General features: G+C 39.5%; 3 long non-coding RNA genes and 1 pseudogene across 3 annotated transcripts in view; 1 reads left to right on the top strand and 3 right to left on the bottom strand.

Moving 5' to 3' along the window:
* Window positions 1-2,909, bottom strand: part of LOC107754068 (uncharacterized protein C2orf71-like) — a 9,964-nt pseudogene extending 7,055 nt beyond the window's left edge.
* Window positions 1-4,284, bottom strand: part of LOC107754070 (uncharacterized) — a 21,420-nt gene extending 17,136 nt beyond the window's left edge. Inside the window, exon 1 of the long non-coding RNA XR_001641538.1 lies at window positions 4,215-4,284. This is a non-coding gene — a long non-coding RNA (uncharacterized LOC107754070). The remainder of the gene's footprint in view (window positions 1-4,214) is intronic.
* Window position 4,285: 1 nt separating this feature from the next.
* On the top strand, window positions 4,286-6,182 carry LOC107754071 (uncharacterized). Its single transcript, XR_001641539.1, has 3 exons — window positions 4,286-4,335; window positions 5,009-5,100; window positions 6,130-6,182. It is a non-coding gene; the product is annotated as an uncharacterized LOC107754071 (long non-coding RNA).
* A 14-nt stretch (window positions 6,183-6,196) lies between these two features.
* LOC107754069 (uncharacterized) lies at window positions 6,197-7,427 on the bottom strand. The gene is made up of 4 exons (XR_001641537.1): window positions 7,135-7,427; window positions 6,602-6,693; window positions 6,426-6,509; window positions 6,197-6,271 (listed from the first exon to the last, which is right to left on the bottom strand). It is a non-coding gene; the product is annotated as an uncharacterized LOC107754069 (long non-coding RNA).
* Window positions 7,428-9,447: the final 2,020 nt, after the last annotated feature.

Below are 9,447 nucleotides of genomic sequence, written 5' to 3'. Positions count from 1 at the left end.
TACTTCCTGGTGTAGAGACTGCCAGTTCGACCCAGCTAACTGCCCAGTTGGTACAGTACTGGAGTTCCTGCCAGCCCGTTTCTCTACAGGGTTGACCCACTCCACCCTGAAGGTCTACGTGGCGGCCATTGCGGCCTACCACGCCCCTCTCGGTGGCCAGTCAGTGGGGAGACACCCCCTGGTTACACGTTTCCTCCGTAGTGCGCTGAGGCTGAGGCCTCTCGTACGATCTCGCGTTCCCATGTGGGACCTCGCCGTGGTGCTAGAAGCTCTCTGTAAGCCTCCGTTCGAGCCAATTGAGGAGATTTCTGATCGCCACCTCAGTGGCCCCTTCCTATCTTGACTTTGCGCCCAGTCTGGCCAAAGCGTTTCTGTACCCTTGAGTGGGGTATGTCCCTAAAGTCCCCTCATCTGCACCGCAGCCTATTGTACTCCAGGCCTTCAGTCCTCCTCCCTTCAGGGAGCCAGACCAGCGGAAGCTTAATTGTATGTGTCCAGTGCAAGCAAACTGCTTGTTTGCTACGGTCCCCCTAAGAGAGGTCTTCCAGCTACGAAACAGACCCTCAGCCGGTGGATATTGGATGCCATCTCTATCTCTTATGAGTCCTCTGATTTCCTTTCACAGCTAGGGGTCAAGGCTCACTCCACTCGAAGTGTGGCAGCCTCCAAGGCCTTTTTAGCAGGTGTGTCTATGCAGGACATCTGCAACGCTGATCTACGATCTAGATATGCAAGCCACTCCTGGCTCTTCTGTTCTCTCGCCCTAGCTGTGCAGGTTTCCACACTAGGCAGAGATTTGAAAGTATGGCGGCGTGGGCATTCTCATTCCCAAAGCGTTCTCCGACGCAGCTCGAGTTCCTGAAGAGGAACGTCTCAGGTTACGTATGTAACCATGGTTCCTCGAGGGAACGAGACGCTGCGTCTCGGTGCCTTACTTCCGGCATCCCGGCCAGCGCTTGCTTCATTCCTGAAGCTGACGCCGGCTCCGCCGCACATGCTTTTATAGCTTCCTGGTCATGACGTCACCCGCCCATGTCGTCTCGCCCAGCTATTGGACTGATTTCACATGTGATTCAGAGCGTGGTCACAGAAGGCGTTCCCAAAGCATTCTCCGATGCAGAGGAACCATGGTTACAAACATAACCTGAGACGACTTTTCTTGTCTTTTTCCTTTCCCTTTTCTTTGTCCTTTTTCTTTTTTCTTCCATCTCTTCCTTTGCACTTTCTTGCTCCACTTTCACATTGCATGCCTTTCTTTGATTACTTGGAGAAAAAATTTTCCTATTCAAAGAACGCTGCCTGTCAGCGGCAATTGATGAAACTGTATGTGTTTGCGGATGCTGGATTTTTTTAGATGAGCCTGGCTTTGTATTTCCCTCACACTTAACCTTGGTCATTCTCTCTAGTCTTTGGTTGAGTTCCTTTTGAGTTCTCTCAAGTTCAATGAGTGTAGGGTATTCTGTTTTATTATGCATAGAGTCTGCTGATCTCGACCGTTTAGTAACTGTGGTCTTTTTCTTAGATGTTCTAGAGGCAACCGTTTGGGGTCTTTTATAACTTTTGTCACCATCCTCAGTCCATTGACTACTGCTGTTTGGGTTTTCTGCCTGTTTTGCTTTTTATCCTGGGCCTTGGGATGGCAAAAAATGAATCCAGCCACTAATGGCATCTTTTAGCTTTTATGTCATTTCAACATTTTGTGGATTCTCTGTTTGCTTTGCTGGTAAACTACGTGGTTGCCTATGGTCTGGAATAAAATAATCTGTTTGTTTGCTTCTTTTATCCTTGCATTTTTCCTCTTCACTACCATCCTCCACATTATCCCCGCCACCTTCATCCAAGGAGACAGAGCCAAGTAATTATTCTGTATCCCTCTTTTCTTTTTCTGTAATAGTGCAAGTTGAGTCTATACAGTTAAGAGAGCTACTTTGTCTTATTGTTTTGAGAAGTCTGCCTCTGTATGAGCCTTGGTGAACTGATGTAGAACCGCAAGGGCTACCTGATGTAGTATAAATAGTCCCAGTTGACTCAGAACTTTCTCTCTGTTGACGTTGTCTGTCTGAACCTGCCAGAGACTCGCTTTCTGTCCCAAGTCCACTGTCTTCACGAAATATAGCAGAGTCTTCTGGGCCAGGTTTTTTCTGTGATGCTGCCTCAATCTGAGACAGCAGCCGCATTAATCTAGATTCTGATGCACGTTTTGTCCTGATCTTCTCATCTAGAATTTCAGTAATGGAGGAAAAGTAATCCACTGTCTCCTCAAGCGCAGTATCCCCAATTCCACACACTGATTGACCTACCTGACGCATCCTCTGTACAGTGTACTGAAGGAGTTGTTGTAGTAGGTCTGGTGGGGGCTCACTGCAGGTGGGAGAGGTCACATGTTTTGCTGAGTTGGGTGAAGAGGAATTCTTTTTTTTTGCAAGGCCAAGCCAGATGCTCTCCATTACCTTTTAACATAATCTCCCCCTCTTCCACTATTTTGTGCAGCCCTTTGTTTATTTCCTCATAGTGTAAGACCATGAATGCCACCATGGGTTGCAAGGAAATTTTGGTTTGGGCTGCATGATCAAGTAACCCCAAGAGATCTTCATATTTACTGATGCTGGGGTTAAGATATGCATATGCTGCTTGATGAGCTTTCACAAGTGTCTCTGGAGAGTCTACTTTTTCTTTATTAAAAAGTATTCTTTCTTCCTGTTTAGTTTGATACCTTTAGGACATTTCTTTGACTTCTTTGCACCCTTTTTTCTCACAAGCCTCTCGTTTTTCTTCTTGTCGTTCCTTCCCTTGAGATAATATATCATATTATAATCTCTTGTGTACCCAGTTTGGCAGAAGCAGCCCCTTCAGGCTCAGCCATAGAGAATTTCCTCCCTAACGACATGGGAGTTGTGTTGTTCTGAACCGTTAAAGGGTTAGTTCACCCAAAAATGAAAATTCTGTAATTAATTACTCACCCTCATGTCATTCCACACCCCTTAGACCTTCGTTCATCTTCAGAACACAAATTAAGATATTTTTGATCAAATCTCAGAGAGGCCTCCATTGACGGCAACGCCACCCAAAATTTCAAGATCCATAAAGGTACTAAAGACGTTGTTAAAACAGTCGATGTGACTACCAGTGGTTCTACAATAATTTTATGAAGTGACGAGAATACTTTTTGTGCGTAAAAACAAAACAAAATGAATAACTTTATTCAGCAATCTCTTCTCTTCCCTGTCATTATCCTTACGCGGGTTAATGCAGTAAGCACAGTGAAGGCTTCCGTGTTCTACGTCCGAACACCGGCTCATTATTGGCCAAAGCTCCACATGTGAGCAGCGCGACGCATGCGTTTGATGCTGATGCAGGAGCCGTCCAATGAGTCGGAGTTCTGACGTAGAACCTGGAAGCACTGGACGTAAACAACGTATGAGAATGACACAGAAGAGAAGAGGTTGTTGAATAAAGTCGTTATTTTTGTTTTGTTTTTGCACACAAAAAGTATTCTTGTCGCTTCATAACATTATTGTAGAACCACTGTAGTCACGTCGACTGTTTTAACAAAGTCTTTAGTACCTTTATGGATCTTGAGAGTTTGGGTGGCGTTGCTGTCAATGGAGGCCTCTCTGAGCCATCAGATTTGATCAAAAATATCTTAATTTGTGTTCTGAAGATGAACGAAGGTCTTAGGGGTGTGGAACGACATGAGGGTGAGTAATTAATGACATAATTTTCATTTTTGGGTGAACTAACCCTAAGTTCTCTCTCTGTGTGTCCTGTCCACAGCATTCTCCACTGCTCCCATCATCAGATTGTGATTCTCCAAGTCTCTAGTGAGTCCCTGGAAGTAGAGTTCTCCCTCTTCTGAATGCACCCTGTGCTGAATGGAGACCGTTATGGAATTATTTTTGTCTTTATTATTCAATCAAACATTCTGTGTTTGAGAGTAAAGCTAATTATTTTGTAATTAAAAAATAAAAGATTGCAAAAAAAAAGTCTTCTTAAGGCTCCAAAATAAAGAAATTGAAAACAAAATGATGTGCAGTGCGTATAAATCTTTGAAAATCTTTATTTTTCTTTGTGCACTTCAAACACTTTTCATCGCGAAACCACAAATGTGGCTTTCTTTTCTGCCGTCTTTTTTTGCGGGTCTAAAACTTTTGTTTGTGAGTTGAAAAGTTTTGCTTGTGAGTGAAGCTGTGTCTCAGTGGCCGGTCTCTACCCACCAGGATGAAAGGCCTTTTTCTATTGGTCACTCTCGATTGAAGTCACAGGTTGACCACGCCCACTACGTTTTCAGAAGAGCGAGCGAGGTTGTATCGTGGCGAGCAACAGGTCGTTTACTGGGTAAGATAACTAACTTAACATCTTAAACTCAGTGACAAGTGAACTTAATTATTCTCTCCTCTCATGCTCTCCCATCTAAATACGTAATGTTAGCTAAGCCCGTTGTAGATTTGATTAGCCAACAGTATAGCTAGCTGCCAGAGCCCCCAATAGTAAAGCGTCAGGCCAATATTTTCAGAGATTATAGATTTCTATAGCTCCAGTGAAGTAAGGTGAGTAACGCACATCAAATCACTAGCCCATTTGGCGGGTTATGATTCATAAATTATGACCGTATGCACACTCAAGTCTATTTGTGGCACGCAACAGCTGTAGTTTGCCATTCAAAGTTTTCTAAAATACAACGATTTGGGACCGATGTCTGTACATTCTGACTTCACCCTAGTCTACAAGACTGTGTATTGTGCATTTTAATAACAGGTTTGTTTTGTACTATATTTAAGACCTGTGCAATGACAATTGCTAAACGTATTACTTCAGTAGTAACGATTGATATTCAGGACTTGTCGTACCACTGTAGCCTTGCAGAAACTCTGCTTTGAAGACAATTTAATGAACTATCTTCCCCATTTCAATATGCCCCTGACTTCTAAGGGGTGTTTTTATTTGTGACTACTCCCTACAGCCTAGAATTCTATCTGTAGAACATTACATTTTTCTTTTCTGTTTGCAGGAAGAAGATTTGGTGTTGATAGAGGTAACTTCTTTAAGGCAAAACCTTAGACCTGATGCAACATCATCCCATGTTGCAATCACCCTCAGGAGGTACACAAACAAAAGCTAAATTGAACATTGTCAATTATCAACTCCTATTTTACAAAATTTGCCCTGCATACATTTTGTCTTTAATGTGTAGGACACTTGAAGCCCAGTGTACAATATGCACAGAAACATTTCCAGTGTCAGAAGTAGAACTGCCATATCAGCTTTTGTGGAGGAAGGTAATGGTAATAGTGACACATTGAAGCTTAAAAAACACCTAAAAGGTGCTCTGATTTGGATCATATCTCATGGCAACCTACCTGACTATGTTCATTACATTGGTTCAAAACAGTACATTGCAAAGGTCATAAAAAGATCATACGAAATGAATATATACATTTATACACACACAAAGTTGTTTGGAAACATTAAGGTTTTTTTATGTTTTTTGACACAAGTCTCTTCTGCTTATCAAAGCTGCATTAAGTTGATAAAATATACAGTAAACAGTATTATTGTGAAATATTATTACCATAACTGTTTTCTATTTGAATACGTTAAAAATTTAATTTATTTCTGTGATCAAAGCTGAATTTTCAGCATCATTTCTCCAGTCTTCAGTGTCACATGATCATTCAGAAATCATTCTAATATGCTGATTTGTTGCTCAAAAAACATTTATTATTGTCAATGTTGAAAAAAATTTGGATTATTTGATGAATATAAATTTATCTGAAGTAAAAATTGTTTATAACAGTATAAATAGATTTATCACTTTTGATCAATTTAATGCATCCTTGCTGAATAAAAGTATTAATTTATTTCCTTTTTATTAAAACTTTTGAACAGTAGTGTATATTATTACAAAATCTTTCTATTTCAGATAAATGCTGTTTGTTTGAACATTCTATTCGTCAAAGAATCCTGAAAAAAAAAAAAAACCAATTAGATGGATGCTTAGTGAGCTTTTTTCCCCCCTTTTTTCCTGTATTACTATTTTGACTAGGTAAGAAAAAACTAATGTAAAGATTCAGATTTCTGCAAATACTTTATGTAGGCCACCTTGTTAATGATAATGAAAATTTGGGACAGTGAGGAGGATGTGATTCGTCATGCAGCAGCACAGATAAACACCACAAAGAAATCTGTCACGAGATAGCACGTCTAAAGTTGTGGAAATTTCAAGAAACAGAAAGCCCTGTCAATCCCTTGAAAATCACCTTCCTTGGAGAGCCTGTAAAAATAAATTAATAAAATTATATGTATATAAAGCTAAAAACAATCAAGAAAAATGTTCAGCATCATTACTCCAGTCTTAAGTCTCCCTTTTAGATGTTTTTTAAGCTTCTTTTTTTTTAAGCTTCAGTGTGAGTCACTATTACCATTACCTTTCTCCACAAAAGCTGGCATGGCAGTTCTACTTCTGACACTGGAAATGTTCCTGTGCATATTGGGCACTGGGCTTCAAGTGCCTACACATTGAAGACAAAAATGTATGCAGGGCAAATTTTGTAAAATAGGAGTTGATAATTGACAATGTTCAATTTAGCTTTTGTTTGTGTACCTCCTGAGGGTGATTGCAACATGGGATGATGTTGCATCAGGTCTAAGGTTTTGCCTTAAAGAAATTACCTCTATCAACCCCAAATCTTCTTCCTGCAAACAGAAAAGAAAAATGTAATGTTCTACTGATAGAATTCTAGGCTGTAGGGAGTAGTCACAAATAAAAACACCCCTTAGAAGTCAGGGGCATATTGAAATGTGGAAGTTAGTTCATTAAAAGGTTTTCAAAGCAAAGTTTCTGCAAGGCTACAGTGGTACGACAAGTCCTGAATATCAATCATAACCCGCCAAATGGGCTAGTGATTTGATGTGCGTTACTTACCTTACTTCACTGGAGCTATAGAAATCTATAATCTCTGAAAATATTGACTTGACGCTTTACTATTGGGGGCTCTGGCAGCTAGCTATACTGTTGGCTAATCAAATCTACAACGGGCTTAGTTTAAAATAATAAAAATGCATGGAGAGCATGAGAGGAGAGAATAATTAAGTTCACTTGTCACTGAGTTTAAGATGTTAAATTAGTTATCTTACCCAGTAAACGACCTGTTGCTCGCCATGATACAACTTCGCTCGCTCTTCTGTCAGACTGCAGCGGCAGTAGCGGGGATTCCGGGGAAACGTAGTGGGCGTGGTCAACCTGTGACTTCAATCGAGAGTGACCAATAGAAAAAGGCCTTTCATCCTGGTGGATAGAGACCACCCACTGAGACACAGCTTCACTCACAAGCAAAACTTTTCAACTCGCAAACAAAAGTTTTAGACCCGCAAAAAAAGACGGCAGAAAAGAGAGCCACATTTGTGGTTTCGCGATGAAAAGTGTTTGAAGTGCACAAAGAAAAATAACGATTTTCAAAGAATTATACGCACTGCAAATAATTTTGTTTTCAATTTCTTTATTTTTGAGCCTTAAGAAGACTTTTTTTTTGCAATCTTTTATTTTTTAATTACAAAATAATTAGCTTTACTCTCAAACACGGAATGTTTGATTGAATAATAAAGACACAAAAATAATTCCATAGACCGTTTCCACGTGAAGGAGAGCAGCCCATTTCAGAGCAATCGCAGTTCACCACGATTTTGCAAAAACACAGTCCAACAAAGACAAGAAGGCAGACCACTTCATATGACGGCAGGATGGTTTAGAATCACCAGCTGCACTTGCCATTTTCAGAAGACTCTAATAACCAGACACACAGCTGTATTTGACTCTCTTTATGTATCCTAGGAAATCACCTTAGAAGCACTTTTAGGAAAAACAAATGTGCAGTGCCAAAGGAGTCTCTTCTCTTTCAGTTAAAATATGAATATATATATATATATATATATATATATATATTCCACCAATGATCTAAAGTGATTGTATTTCTTTTGAAGCAAGCATTGTCTAACATTTTGTCTAATGCTGTTTTGTCTAAGCATGCACATATGTCACCTTAGAGCAAATGAAACACACAGTCTCAAGACTTTAAGCTCATTAAGTTAATCACAGTTGTTTTCGTGTAGCTTTTTATAGCTCAAACCTAGTGTCCACAATTTTATTCAGTGAACTCCTGTAAATTATAAATATTCCATTTGCTTTAGGGTATCTTGTTTCAAACTTTTTAAGAGATAAATATATTTATTCCAGGCATATATTTTATTGCAGCACATTGTTGTTTTAATCAAGACATAAAACAGTTCATGTCTTAAAGGGGTCATATGATGCTGCTAAAAAGAACATTATTTTGTGTATTTGGTGTAATGAAATGTGTTTATGTGGTTTAAGGTTCAAAAAACACATTATTTTCCACATACTGTACATTATTGTTTCTCCTCTATGCCCCGCCTTTCTGAAATCCGGCGATCCACAGCACAAAGTTGTAGTATTTCCTCAGCAACCAGCACGGATCAGCTCCAGGCATGATGGAGCAGATATCGTTATCTTTCAATCGTTATCCAAACAAAGTAGTTTCGCTTTCACAACGAATCACACAGTGTCTTCACGACATGGCGGCGGTGTAGCGCCCTCACCACCTGATGAGGGGAGATGTGAATTGTTAATAAAACACAGGACACGAAGCTGTTGCTTCACCATCAGAATCTCTGTATTTTCTTTGAGCACCATTAAAAGCATTGCAACACATTTTATCAAGTTTTTTCAATTCAACATTGCTGAAACATGAGTGACATGAGAGCGTTGCAGCTACATGAAATACATTTTTAACAGGTAACGTGCATGGTACTTTCCTTTATATTGTTCTTTCAAACATGAATTGTACAGGTATTCCAACACTTAATACACCCTTTTTACCCATTTAATATATTTTAGTATTTCTTTTAGATTTCAGAGAACTCATAACAGTAACATTTTAGAACAATAATCATCTTATATATGCATTTTATATACTCACATAATGTGAACATCACTTAATGAACTGTTACAATCGCTTTGATGTACATATTCTAACTTATTAGCTCTTCAGGATGCCATTTCAGGATTTTAGATACAGGAAAGTATGTGAAACTCCATTTAATCAACTCTTTCACTTTTAGAACACACATTTGTAACTGATAAACCATTTTTGTCACATTTCTCACAAATATGTTATATTTATATTTCGCTCAAATACATTACATCGTAGTCACTGACTACGAGAACACGTTGTCTCCATCATTAGCATAGAATGTGTGATTAGCACACGCGGTGCACAGACTGGACTCGATACAAACTTTTAAACATCCGAAACAACCACATATTCACCCTTTAAAGGATAACATTTGCATTTCTCATAACTTCAACATATTAGGAACGCATATACATTTACATGAATTTCATACCTGATGAGGGGAGATGTGAATTGTTAA

This window comes from Sinocyclocheilus rhinocerous, unplaced genomic scaffold, assembly GCF_001515625.1.
Source record: "Sinocyclocheilus rhinocerous isolate Xijiao unplaced genomic scaffold, SAMN03320098_v1.1 scaffold322, whole genome shotgun sequence".
Taxonomy (NCBI): Eukaryota; Metazoa; Chordata; class Actinopteri; order Cypriniformes; family Cyprinidae; genus Sinocyclocheilus; species Sinocyclocheilus rhinocerous.
This window is presented reverse-complemented; position numbering and strand designations above follow the sequence as displayed.